The 13,468-nt window shown below is 33.1% G+C and overlaps 1 pseudogene; it reads right to left on the bottom strand.

Moving 5' to 3' along the window:
- Nucleotides 1-1,081: 1,081 nt before the first annotated feature.
- LOC142538303 (cell division cycle protein 27 homolog B-like) lies at nt 1,082-13,468 on the bottom strand (annotated as a pseudogene).

The raw sequence follows: 13,468 nt of genomic DNA, 5'->3' as shown, positions 1-13,468 counted from the left end.
AAATAGAATGTGAAAACTATTCTTTTACCTAACTAAAGTCTAAAGGCATCCCGATTTTTCAATTTTTTTGCTAATTTCGGAGTGTAGTTTTAGGGTATTATTTAAATTATACTAAAATGTCTGATGCGTTTTTTTTATGAAATCTCACGTGTATTTCCATAAATTTCGTTTCTTTTTAGTTGATTTTTAATTTCAGATTTTTTTTTATTTCAATTCAAAAAATAAGAGAACCTCTTTTGTCATATATATGCATGGCAATTCAAGGAAATTTTAATTTTCTCGAACTTTCTAAAGTTAGTCTCGAGAGTTTAATTTGGCGGTAGAAAATGGCAAGACAAGGTCAATCTCTCTATAATTTACTTATTTTCACCGTATTTAAATGTCGATGAGCATTTGATCTCAAAAGTTCGTTTATTGTCATATATACTAATCGTTTTAAAAATTATAAGTGTATATGTGTGTCTATATATATATATATGTGTATGTATATGTATGTATATGTTAAAAATTATAAATGTATATATATTATAAGTGTATATGTATGTATATATATATGTTAAAAATTATAAGTGTATATATATTATAAGTGTATATGTGTATATATATATATATACACATATATGTATTTGTGTTTCCAGTAGCGCTGGTATACATTAAATATATATTATAAATAGATTTAATGAATATGTATATACGAGTAACTGCTGCAAATAGAAATTAATGTCGATATTTATCCTATTATCTACCACACACACACTCACACACACATATTTGTGTATATAGATTTCTTATATGAAGAAGACCAATATACATGTTATTATCATGACAAAAACTTGTGTGAGACGATCTCACGAATCGTAAGTGAGACGGATCTCTTATTTGGGTATCTATGAAAAAATATTACTTTTTATGCTAAGAGTATTAATTTTTATTGTGAATATCGGTAGGATTGACTCGTCTCACAAATAAAGATTCGTGAGACCGTCTCACAAAAGACCTACTCTATTATCATTGGATGTATTAAAAATAATCATACGTGTTCATGCAATATATATGGATTCGAAACAACGAAAATAAGTTTTGAAAAAAATAAGAGACCCCTTAATTAAACAAAATGTAATAATATAATTAAAATCCAGCTTAATGCATAAATACATCTAGCCAAGAAAACACAACTCTCAGCGAATGTGATTCAATTGGGAGAATATGGATACATGGAGGAATCACGCCTGTTGTGGCAACAGGCATACTCGTTGCTGCAAATTATACCGTTGTTTCAGGAACTGCCATTTGCTAGAAGTCCTCAACGAAATATGTGCAAGCATTGCAGTGCTTGTTGAGCATCCGGCCGAAAGCACGAGCATATCAATACACAAGTTGATTCCCATGTGCCATTCAAATTGTCTTTAATTCTGCATTCCACTAAATAGATTTCACAAGACATCCTCTGACTCATCTGGTACATGTAGTTTCTCAATGGCAGCCTGAGAGATGACAGAGTGAAGTGGACATTAGATAGTAGAATTATCAGGTATTGGGTAAAAAATTTCAAATCTTCTGATATGTTTAATAATATATCAGCTACATTTCATACGACGACTAAATAACACCACGAGCCAATAACAAAACAAAACAGTCAAAATGAAGTCGATGAATACTACTATGTTGTAGCACAAATAAAAGGCCGCATTATGCAGTTCTACTCTTAGAGGTGTAGCTGAGGATTTTTTTTGTGAACTGAGTCGCTACAATAGTTCCAAAGTTAATGTAAAAGAATCTTCCTTCGTTAGGACTTTCTGGATAAAATCAATGAATCTTAGCAATATTTATCATGCTAGTAGCAACAAAGTTATTGCAATACCCTCGGCAAGATTCCATTTTTAATAAGGAAATTGTTACCTTAATGGCAGCAACGTCAGCTGCAGAAGGTTTCAAATCCAATGCTAATCCAAAATGAAGCATGGGTTTGTCATGCATATTTCGCCGTTTGTATATCCTGCCCATTAATGCATAAACACTGCTCTAGCATGGAGCATACTCTTTGAGCTCCTTGAGAACTGCTAAAGCCCCATCAAGATTTTCCATGCTGACTAATATGTTGGCCTTCTGATAAAGTGGGAGAGGGTTCTTCTTATCAGCTAAAATAGCTCTTTCCATCATTTCCAGTGCTTCGTTATTTTTCTGTCGATATAGAGGGATTAGTTAATTGTTAATAATGAAACAAAACTAACATCAATAGGAATTCCACCCTATTATGTTTGATTTCACCTTCAGAGCATGCAAAGCAGTTCCAAGGTATGACATTATTACAGAGGAAAGCGGATTGATTCGGAAAGCCATCCGAAAGTGATGCTCTGAAAACTCAAACTTCTCTTGTCTAAGATAGATAATTCCAAGACCATACCAGGCATTATAGTGCCTGGAATCTACCATAAGGGCGCTCTGATAGCTCTTAATACCATTTTCAAAATCCTCCAAGGAAACATAATCTGTTCAGACATACAAATTTAATGATTAAAATAACCTTCAGAAGGAAAGTACATCAGAAACAGGAAACAAAAATTGTGAACCATACTCGTGACCACAGAGGGTGTGGGCATGAGCAAATCTTGAATTTAACTGCACTGATCGCTGAAAATTTTTAAGAGCGGTTTCATGGTCTCTCTGTAAGCTATAGCAATTCCCCAGAGCACACCTGCCATATCGTATTATTTCTAAAATCAGAACATATCTTACAGAAAATGTCAACGGTGACACTATGCATAAATCAATTTTACTTCATGATAGAATTATTAAATCAATATAATTAGAATCCATCCAAAAAAAATTATGCATCGTGTCAGCAAGAAGCAAAAATAACAGCTATTGCATCTGCAGCGCATACAGATTAGCATAAATTATGTATAAATACTTCCAGAAAAAGCCACATAAAAGTGAAGCATCTACAAAGAAAGTTTGGAGCTAAAAGTAGCTGGTTTAGGTGGGATACCAGAATTGAGGAGCTAAACGATCAGTAGCTACGAGCTCCTGAGCCAGGTAACTCAACTCCATATCTTCCTTCAAATGCTGAATCATAGAGGTAAAGTGACTCGGTAACATATAAAACACGTGGATTGGGGCCAAAACATCAAATTGGAACGGCCATCTTAACATCCAACACCATCAACAGACTGGAATACACTAATCAGAAAGTTATACCCAGTTGTCATGGCCAAACTTCTTGAAGTTCTTCAGATCAGACTAAGCTATTGTAAATAACGATTTTATGTTTCAGAAGTCACGGGTTAGTTTGCTAATGCACAGTAGGTTACACGAAATATTAGGAACATGTAGGACATTATGCAGTGTCAAAGTACTGGAAATATCAATTGATCATTTTCAGCAATGGCTGATAAAGAACCGTCTGATATTTTTATTTTTTGATCTCCTGCACAAGGGGAATAAGAACAAAACAATTTGGAAGATCCAGTCATATGGTCAGTAGCACCTGAATCCATTATCCAAGGGTGAAAGAATGAGGTGGACACATTAAAAACATATTGTAAATGATTACCTTATGCCAGTGAAAAAGATGTTGGTGCAGAAGTGGAGCGTTAAAGGTGTGAGGATTGGAACAATTGATCTAATTGCTCCTTACTGAAAGTTGGTGCCCCATGGGAAATGTTTGTGCTATTCTGTCCTTTTACAGTCAGATAAGCTTTTGTACGACCACGTCCCTTCGGTTTAAAATTCTTTGGTTTCCAGTTGGGAGGCTTACCATGTGAATCCCAACAACTCCCTTAGGTATGCCATGGTTTGTTTACAATAATCGCACCGAAGTTCTTCATTTTTATCTTGTCGAAATTGAGTGCTAGGGAAATTATTTGTGTCGATCAATGATGCCGAGGACTCTATAGTGGGTGATACGTTATCATTCGACATCATTTTCCTCCTCCCTTCTTCTCGATGCACTTCTGCGAATACTTCACTCAAAGATGGTAAGAGGATTTCTGCCCAAGATACATCCTCTGACTTCGTCCAATTCACGGTTTAACCCTGCCAAGAACAGGAATTTGACACCGTCAGATTTGCACTATCATGATTCTTCATAACAGAGGTCTAACTCTTGCCATAGTGTGTTCATATAGTTGTAATATCCAATTACTCCCTTCTCACCTTGTTTGCACTGCCACATTTTGGTCTTCAACACAAAAATCTGTGATGAATTTTCCAGATCGGAGTGGGTTTCTTTGACTGCCTCCCAGACATTCTTTGTCGTGGGTAGAAACAAATAAATCTTACCAATTGATGGCTCCATGGGGTTTACGAGCCAAGCAATGACCAGAGAATTGTTGGATCGTCTTTCTTTGGTTCTTGAACTCCTCCGGTTAAATAGCACACCCTTCCTTTGACGTCTATTACTAATTTAATTGACTGAGGCCACTCCAAATAATTTTTTCCATTCAATTTATGAATGGTGAATTGAATTTCAGAGTTTTAGAGCAAATTCATGGTAGGAAGCAAATTCATGGTAGGAAGAACGAGAGTATATTCTGAAACTCTCATAATTTTTTCTTATTTTTCAATTGTTTAAGGTCTACTAATTTATACAGAGTATTTTAGCTATTTTCTAGGCACAATCCCGTAACTAAAGGAAAAATACAAATTTATTCCTAAGTATTTAGGAAATAAATAATTAAAAATATGAAAATATTTTTATTTCTAACTTTCTCTAAAGTATTAACATTTTAGAGGGTGAGGCGATTGATACTTAAATCATTAAATGTTTCTTTAGGATCTGTGGCCTTGAACTATGCAGACCAAACACATAAAAGAAGGATATTTCCGCAACCTTAGCCGGCAAGTATTGTGATAGATGACATGATTTAACCTAGAGCATATTAAGGTAAGTGCAAACGATCATGCGCATTAAGCTCACAAGGAGTGCGTTAAACTCAGGATACTACTTTTGCAAATAGTCACCTTTTGGGGAGGTAGACAGGTGACCTTGGTTCTTGAAACCTGGTAGCACAACATAATGCAAACCTTCAGTGAAATGCAGACCAATCTGAAAATCACATATTAGACGCTACATGGCGGTTTTCTACATACATTTACGTTTAGAATTTATACATTAGTATGTCCCGCGTTGACATGATGCATCCATCACATGACACCTTGAACCTATACTCCATGGCCTGTGTGGCCTTCTTGTGCCTTGCGTCTTTCATAAAAATGCAAACTGCCATGTCTTAGCCCAACCAAAGAGCAACACCAACAATCATGACCTTACATAGCTACATATAAGATATCGTAGCTACTGGAGGAGTTAAAAAGAAGTGCAATCAACTCTGATTAAGCCCAATTCCAAAGAACAAAAAACAATAACATAATAGACATTATTATACCTGTGATTGTGTAGCCATTGGAGAAGGTGTATTATAAAATGGTAAACCAGCAGAACCACAATTTAGAAGCTGACTGGAAGCTGCTCCGTGATTGTTTCTAGATATATCTTGTAAGCTATTGCCTTGTGCGTGCAACTGCCTTGTGATGTCATCTGCTGAGCCTAAACTTCTGGTAGAAGCAATATCATGATCCTCACTAGATACCCGCAAATTCTGGGAAGATAATTCTATGTGTTGATACTGCTTTTGGATGCACAGAGAAGCTCCTTCATCAAAAACCTTAGTTGCTTCTTCAGCTTCACCTGAAATGTTCCCCTGTTGTCTGATTAATAAAATATGAATATAACACACAACAACTTGGGAATTAACTAACAAAAGGGGGACCGATGTTCTTGAGTAGGATGGATGAAAAATTGAAAATGTTGTCATAAGGGATAGGATACCATCGAGAACATGATTACTGACAGAAGCTATAATTGTAGATTTGCTTCTTCAAATGTAAAAGAAAAACTAATACATTGTCCATATTTGAAACCAGCTTTATTTGTCAAAAAAATGAATTATAGATATGATGTCATAGATAAGCAGATTGCTTTAGAACAAAAAAAAATTATTACAGATGGTATTTTTGGGAAAAAAAATTTATATCTCTGCCTTTCTTCGTTTTGCACTTGGACACAAATTATAATACTCAAATAGGAATCCATCAATTTCCTTGAACACAAATCCACAAAGCAAAGCTAAACACAAGGTCAAAAAATAAAACCTATCAAGCAGGAGAAGCAAACAGAGGAAAATTAATGAAAAATAACTGATGCACTAGCAAAAGGTGGAAAAAAGAGTATATACTTTAATAACAGAAAGGAACCTATAGGCATTCATATTCCGATCTTGTTACTCTCTTAAGAATGGAGAATCATAAAGAGTGCTTCCTCAAAGATAAATTCATAATATTCCACATGAGTCTATCCAAAGCTCAAGTAATGAGATAGGATGGTGGCATCTCATGTTTATGACAAACGCCCTGATGTGCATGTCCTGTTCCCTGTATGAAGACAAGTTTGTGATAAAAAAATTCTTTAATTTGAAAACATAGGTACTCAGGACCTCCCTACTTCTGGCTTTGATGGAATATTCATTATCATCTCATCTAAACTTTAAATTAAACATAGAGAATTTGATGTTTTTAGTCGCTACAAATCCAAGGAACACCTATTCAGCAATTAAACAATAACCAGACGGCCAAAAATCTACTGCAATATTTTAGGGAACTTCCTGAATCATAAAATTATGACTGAGGTTAAAGTAACTGCCAGGAGGAATTCAGTTGTAAAGTTTGCAAACCCATGTGAAAAGTAACAGTATATTTCGTATCTTCGATATCAAAATGCCCCGTCAAATCAAAGTAAAAGACAAATCTGAAATATGCTCAATGTTTAGATCACTTCAATCGCTAGCTATTACAAGCTAAAATACTTGAAATAGTCCAAAAAGACTGGTAGCCAAATATGATGACCAAGAAAACTTCAAAACTCCAAACGCCAAATGCAGCAAACATATGTAGCAAATATTTGAAATCACAAAATTATTCTACATATTACCTAACATACAAAGTTCCTCATAAGCAGTCCATAATAATGGATCCAATGCTAAAGCCTGGTTAAAGTGATGAATAGCACTTTGCCTTCTGTCAGTATACCTGTAACAATTATTAAAACAAATTTAAAAATATCCAATTCTTATCTTGATTCTCCATTAATAAATACGGTAACAGACTAACAGTACAATATAGTTTATGATGTTAGTAGTTCTGGTATCTAATATATATATATATATATATATATAATTTCCCTGATAAATAAACAGGTAATAAGTCACTATGCCAACCAAATAACTTTCAGCAAGCATGCAACAATTTTTAAACCAAACAACCCGATGCAGGAAAAGATAGTAGGCTGGTAAATGGTAACATAAATATTTCCTGCAAATTTTAAACAATTTTACAATAATCTTGGGTTAAAAAAGAGGGTGACATACATCAACTATCGTTTACAATCAAATGAAACAACGATAATCAGTAGTCAGTAAATGTCCAATATATGGATGACTACAGGTAAAATCTGCAACTTCTCCCAAAATAAGAAGAGTCCGAGTATTAAGTCAGCAGTTCAGTCCAATAGTTTGTTCAAATTTCTACCACCTAGCAAAAAAAATGCACTTCAAACAGGGCCAACATGTAATATAAGATACAAACATGCATATTACACTATCATCCATTATTATTAAAAATGAACTCAAGATTTTGTACTGATAATTTCTGGATAATTAACATTAGTTATACATTATTAAACCACCAACATAAGAAATGGAATAGGAAAATTGTGCATTAAATTTACAAGAAACCCAGGGTTTTCTCAAATGCAAAACATAAGCACAACAAAGGCTACAAAACATGAAATATTTTCAACTCATGGAAAATCACAATTTACCGACGAAGTCTTGTGATACCATCCCAAGCCAATTTTCAAGTGGTAATGAGATTTAGAAGAAAATCGCAGCGCAATTTATTAGATGGTTTATCCATTTAAATGGAATGAATAGGATAATCAATAGTGGTCCCCTGTGAATATGACTATTGAGAAGGGAGTATAACATGTGGAAAACCTGACTACAAGTCTAATAAGGTAATGGCCAGCAGCTCCATTCGGAACCTAAGAAACAGAAAAATTACCATGACTACTCCATAGCAAGAGACCAAAAAGGGATAAAATGTGTTAACTCATATTTAAGAACGTTTAGGCGATAGAAAAAAACTATGAATATGACAAAAGAGCACGCCAGCAATCCCAGCATTAATGGCACTATCTGGGCTTACAATATTTACTAGTATTTAACCCGTGGTTTATTATTAAAAATTAGTGAAAAATGAATAAAAATTTAAATTGAAAAAAATAATATAAAAAATAAAAAATAAAAACTATTTTTTCGCTAATTTTAAAAAACTTTCTTAAATACAACGCATGTCGATTAATTTTTTGGCTAATAATCACCATCATATATCAAAATTTTAGATTGTGTTAGCCTAAAGCAATGACATGATGCTTATCGTGTTTAGTGTATTGATGTCGACAACTAACCTTAATACATATTTAATTCTTTAATTTTCGAGAAGCTATATATTATTATTTTTAACATGTGATAAAAAAATATTTTTAAATCACATTCAATAAAATTAATGAGAAATACTTTTTTAAAAATTCAGTAATTTCGTCTAAATCCACATTCACAACCAATTTTATGACGTGGCACGTGTTTGACAGATTTGAATGATAACAATAATTGTTTCATCAATATCTTTATCCAAATGGATTGTGATTTTATCTACAAAATCTCTTCGTAATATACACAACATCCTATTATTTCGAAAGAAAAATAAAACATGTGATCATAATTAATTATATATAATCAGAAAAGTTATTGTTAGACTTAATTTAATTGTGGTGATGAGAGTCAAAACCAGTAGGCAGTGATAGCTAAATCAGAAAATAGTACAATAAGCAAAAGCTCTCGTATCGCTTAATCAGAAGCAGTATTTTTCAAGTACTTAACGGCTTATAAAAGCAGAAGCAGAACTTAGCTTAAGCAGAAAGAAGAACTCAACGTCTTTCGTTTGATAGTTACAAGTCTTAAATGCTACCGTTACTTTACCTAGTACTAGTATTAATTGCACCATTTAATGTTGCACGAAGTCATTTAAGGCTCCTTACTAGTTTTGGTATGAAACAAAGACTAATTATTCTGAAGCTTTTTTGCAGGACCCTTTTCGGTGATAAAACTGATTTACTCAGAGTCAAAAAAGCCGTTTTGTTTATAGGTTTCTATATATATAAGGATCAATCCTATATAGAAAACAACGCTTATCATTTTCAAAGAACACATTCTATATCCAACGTTGTTTTGAGCAATCAAGAACTACTACTTATCTTCAAGCTCAACATACCGAAAAGCAGCACACTCTTTATAGCAATTATCTAATCTTCTGAGATCATATTGTGCTGCTGTTTCGTTATCTCTTCACAAATTATTCACTTTACTATATCTTATTGAGAAGAGTTTTGTAATATGGAAAAGAGTATTTTTCAGAACTTTGTTGTATTCGTCTTATTGTGTTGTGAAGCTAAGAGTTTCAGTAGGCAAATGATAAGTCCTACTGAAGTGGGTGTGTACAAGAGTTGTACTGTAATAACTAAAGTCTTTTAGTGATACCTTCTGGAAACAGAAGAATGATAGACGTAGAAGATTTCATCTTCGAATTTCCATAAACAACCACCGTCTACTGCCTACTATTTTATTGTTTTCACCTCATACCATCAGATCGTTTCCGCACTTATTATTGTGATCTGCTGGATATTTATTCGAACAAGATAAGCTATAATCTCTAACAGGATTCTAACACCCTTTGCAAAAACGTCCAACAAAGGAACGAGTTTATTCACCCCCATCTAAACTCTATATCAATCCCCAACAGTTATTTTATTAACATTTACTATATGTATTCCAAAACAATGTCAATAAATTTTATCAGGTGTCTTCTAATAAGATGCGTACTTTCTTTATAATTGGTTTAATCATTTCCATTACAAGACATTTTATATTATCATGCATCCATGAACTTTGTAATATTGAAGAAAATTATCACATTAGTAATACGTAATAAGTAAAATTTTGCACAAATAAAAGATAATATTTTTTACTTCTCGATCATGAAATATTTCAAATTTAATGTCTCATTGTTTTCGTTGTTTCCATATGTAGGTAGTTCATAACAACGAACAAATCTAAATTTAAACGAACATTACATCTCGGTCCTAAAATTGGTATCAAAGCCAAGGTCACGGGTTCGATTCTCATTGCTTGCAAGGAGTGCAATTATTGGGAGGGAGATTGTTGGGTGCAATAATTGTCTCAGCTTGGTAGAGCGATCGAACCGTGGTGCTTGAGCTGATGTGCGGTTTAAAAGATTTGAGTTGCACCATTACCACTAGCTATAGCTTTTGGTAAAGCGGCAAGCGCTCGGTCCTACAATCTAAATCTCCATTCAAAAATAATTTTGTGAAATGCTACGTGTTCGACACATCTGAAAGATAACAACAATTGTTTCATCGATATCTTTATCCAAATAGGTTGTCCACAAAATCTCTCTATAATGTACACAAAAACCTATCATTCCTAAAGAAAAGTGAAATATGTGATTGTAAGTAAATTATGTATAAAACAAAAAAGTTATTTTATTAACATTTACTATTTGTATTGACGTATTCTAAAACGATGCTAATAAGTTTTATAAGGTATCTTCTAATAAGATGCTTCCTTTAGAATTGGTTTAATCATTTCCATTACGGGACATTTTATACTACCATGTATCCGTGAACTTTGTAATATAGGAAAAAATTATCGCATAGTAAATGCGTAATAATTAAAATTTTATACAAATAGGAGAATAATATTTTTCATTTCTCGACCAGGAAAGACAGATTCAAAACTTAATATCTTATTGTTCTTGTTGTTTCCAAATGTAGATAGTTCATAACGAACAAATCTAAATTTAAACGTACATTGCATTTTAGAAGGATTCAACTCACGTATGATGCTGAAAAAAAAGTCATTTCGGAATTCAATTTTGAATTACATAAATTTAGTAAGATAAATAGAATAAAATTGGTTTCCAATATATTATGCAACATTACATTATTTATAATTTAAAATTCAAATAAGACAGCCCAAGAGACAAAAATTATACGTATGGTGCTTTTGACAGAATTATACCATGCATTAACTCTTTCAAATTATGAAAATCTCGAATTGCATGCATTGAGTATCAAACATTTCTGATTATTGAGGGTAATAGATATGTTTATTGAGAGTAATTTAATGTCTATTTGAAACCCTCTTGAATATATGTTTTAATTTATTGGGCTCTCTTATTTGAATTTTAAGAAGATCAAGAGATACAATATACATATGATTTTGGAAGAAAACTACTATGCATTAATTCTTTCAAATTAAGGTAATCTCGAAATAACGTGCATTTAGGTCAAACATTTATGATTATTAAGTGGTAATTTAATGTTGATTGAAAATCTTATTTAAGAGATAACTTTTAATACTCAACTAATTTTTTTAAGAAATATTAAATAAACTAATTAAATGTTTTATTTCTTTTTTTAGTAAGTAATTTTGGCGGAAACTTTTCTATTTTGGCAAAAACTCTACTTATGCCATATGCGCTCCTTCAAAGACAAAGATAGCACTTCAAAGACAAAGATAGCACTTTCATTTCTAAAAATATTTTCTCATCCCCCAAATAAAACATGCATTATCATTTATTGATATTCTCGGAAATCAAAATTTTCTAGGATTTCACATCTCCCAGAATAATATTACTTTTAACTAAATTTTTCATTGTTTCCTAAAAGCGATTTAGAATTACATTGAATTATATTTCAGATTATTCTTTTTAAAATTATTTATCAATAATTTCTGGCATGTTTTCATATATATATATATATATAGACACACACACACATAACAACAACAACACACAAGCCTTTATCCCACTGAGTGGGGTCAGCGTTTTCATATCTATAGTTAAAATTTATTTCTCCGTGACAAAATTATGCACGCATTTTATTTTCCTAAAACTCTTCTCACAAAACTCCCAAAAAATTGGAGATTCTGAAATATTCCCAAGAATATAACAGGATAATGGCTCACATGTTCGATAAGATCAGTTGGTCAAGATCACTTATAGTTATAGCAAGGTAATATTCAAAATATACCTTTTAAAATTTGGTATGCACAGTGTGCCTGATTGTTTTGCAAGTAACAAGTGGCAAGTAGCTGCAAATTTGTCTGCATTTGACATAAGAAAATGTAAATCATGAAGGAAAGAATGCAACTCAAGCCAAATTTAGCAGCAGTTTGGTACAGTCGACAAGACATCATCCTCTGTATTAATTAAATTACAAATGTATGGCACAAGATTATAGAGGGATGAACCGAATTGCAGCAATAAAAAAATATCTAAAATAATGAATTAGCATGGCTTCAAAACAATATGCAATAACAATGAATTGACTCTAGCATCATTTAGCTAGCAGTTAGCAAAACCAGATTCTCTTATTCGTTCACAAACAGTTTCAAGATTTTCTCTTACCCACAAAAAATATTTGAATAACATGATAAGCATGGAGGTGTATGCAACTTATGTAGAGTTGATCCGACAAGAATCAACTTTATAGAGTTCAAAAATCCAAACCAGTGAACCCATTTTGCATACAATCACTAACCGTGGAAATAAAAATTCTTTGTTACTTTCCATCACTCAATCCTGCTATTCTCAGCAACATTTAACCTTCACCACATTCATATACAACAGTAAATTCTCCAAGGCTATTCAGCTCAAGCCTGAAACGATGCGGCCCACAACTTCGACTCCACCCAAAAAATGAAAGCAAAGACACTAATCAACGCTACAAACTACAAAAGGAGCTCACAAAAACCAGACCAAATGCAGTTGTGTAGTAGAACCAACAATCCCAGATGTATTCGAATATCTCAACATTAAGATCAAATGTGGTTGAATATTTATACCCTTTAATGCTAACCTCAGATGGAAACTGAGCGCAAAGGCGTTCGCACATGAAAATGGCGTTACGGTGCACGGAGTGGCGTAGGTTGTCCCGCACACATTTCGCCAGTGTCGCCTCCATGTATGCGCACACAGTACACTTAGAGCACGTGAATATCTATGAATTTGGACACAAAGATTGAAAATTATTGCTTTGGAGTCTGAGATTGTATGTAATATTGGATCTTATGCAGGGGAATATGTTTAAAAAATTTTCAATTTAAAAAAAAAAACGCTCAGAATTTGGGGATTCAGGTGTTTGAGGTTTTTGTTTGACATTATTTTACTATTGTTTTTCCTCGTCTCCCTCATGTTGGTCTTCCCTGGGTTGTTTATTTGATATGTTCATTTCTATGGATCATTGGGGCCGCTCGCAGATCCATCTAGCAGT

The sequence above is a fragment of the Primulina tabacum genome, chromosome 3 (genome assembly GCF_025594145.1).
Source record: "Primulina tabacum isolate GXHZ01 chromosome 3, ASM2559414v2, whole genome shotgun sequence".
Lineage (NCBI taxonomy): Eukaryota > Viridiplantae > Streptophyta > Magnoliopsida > Lamiales > Gesneriaceae > Primulina > Primulina tabacum.
This window is presented reverse-complemented; position numbering and strand designations above follow the sequence as displayed.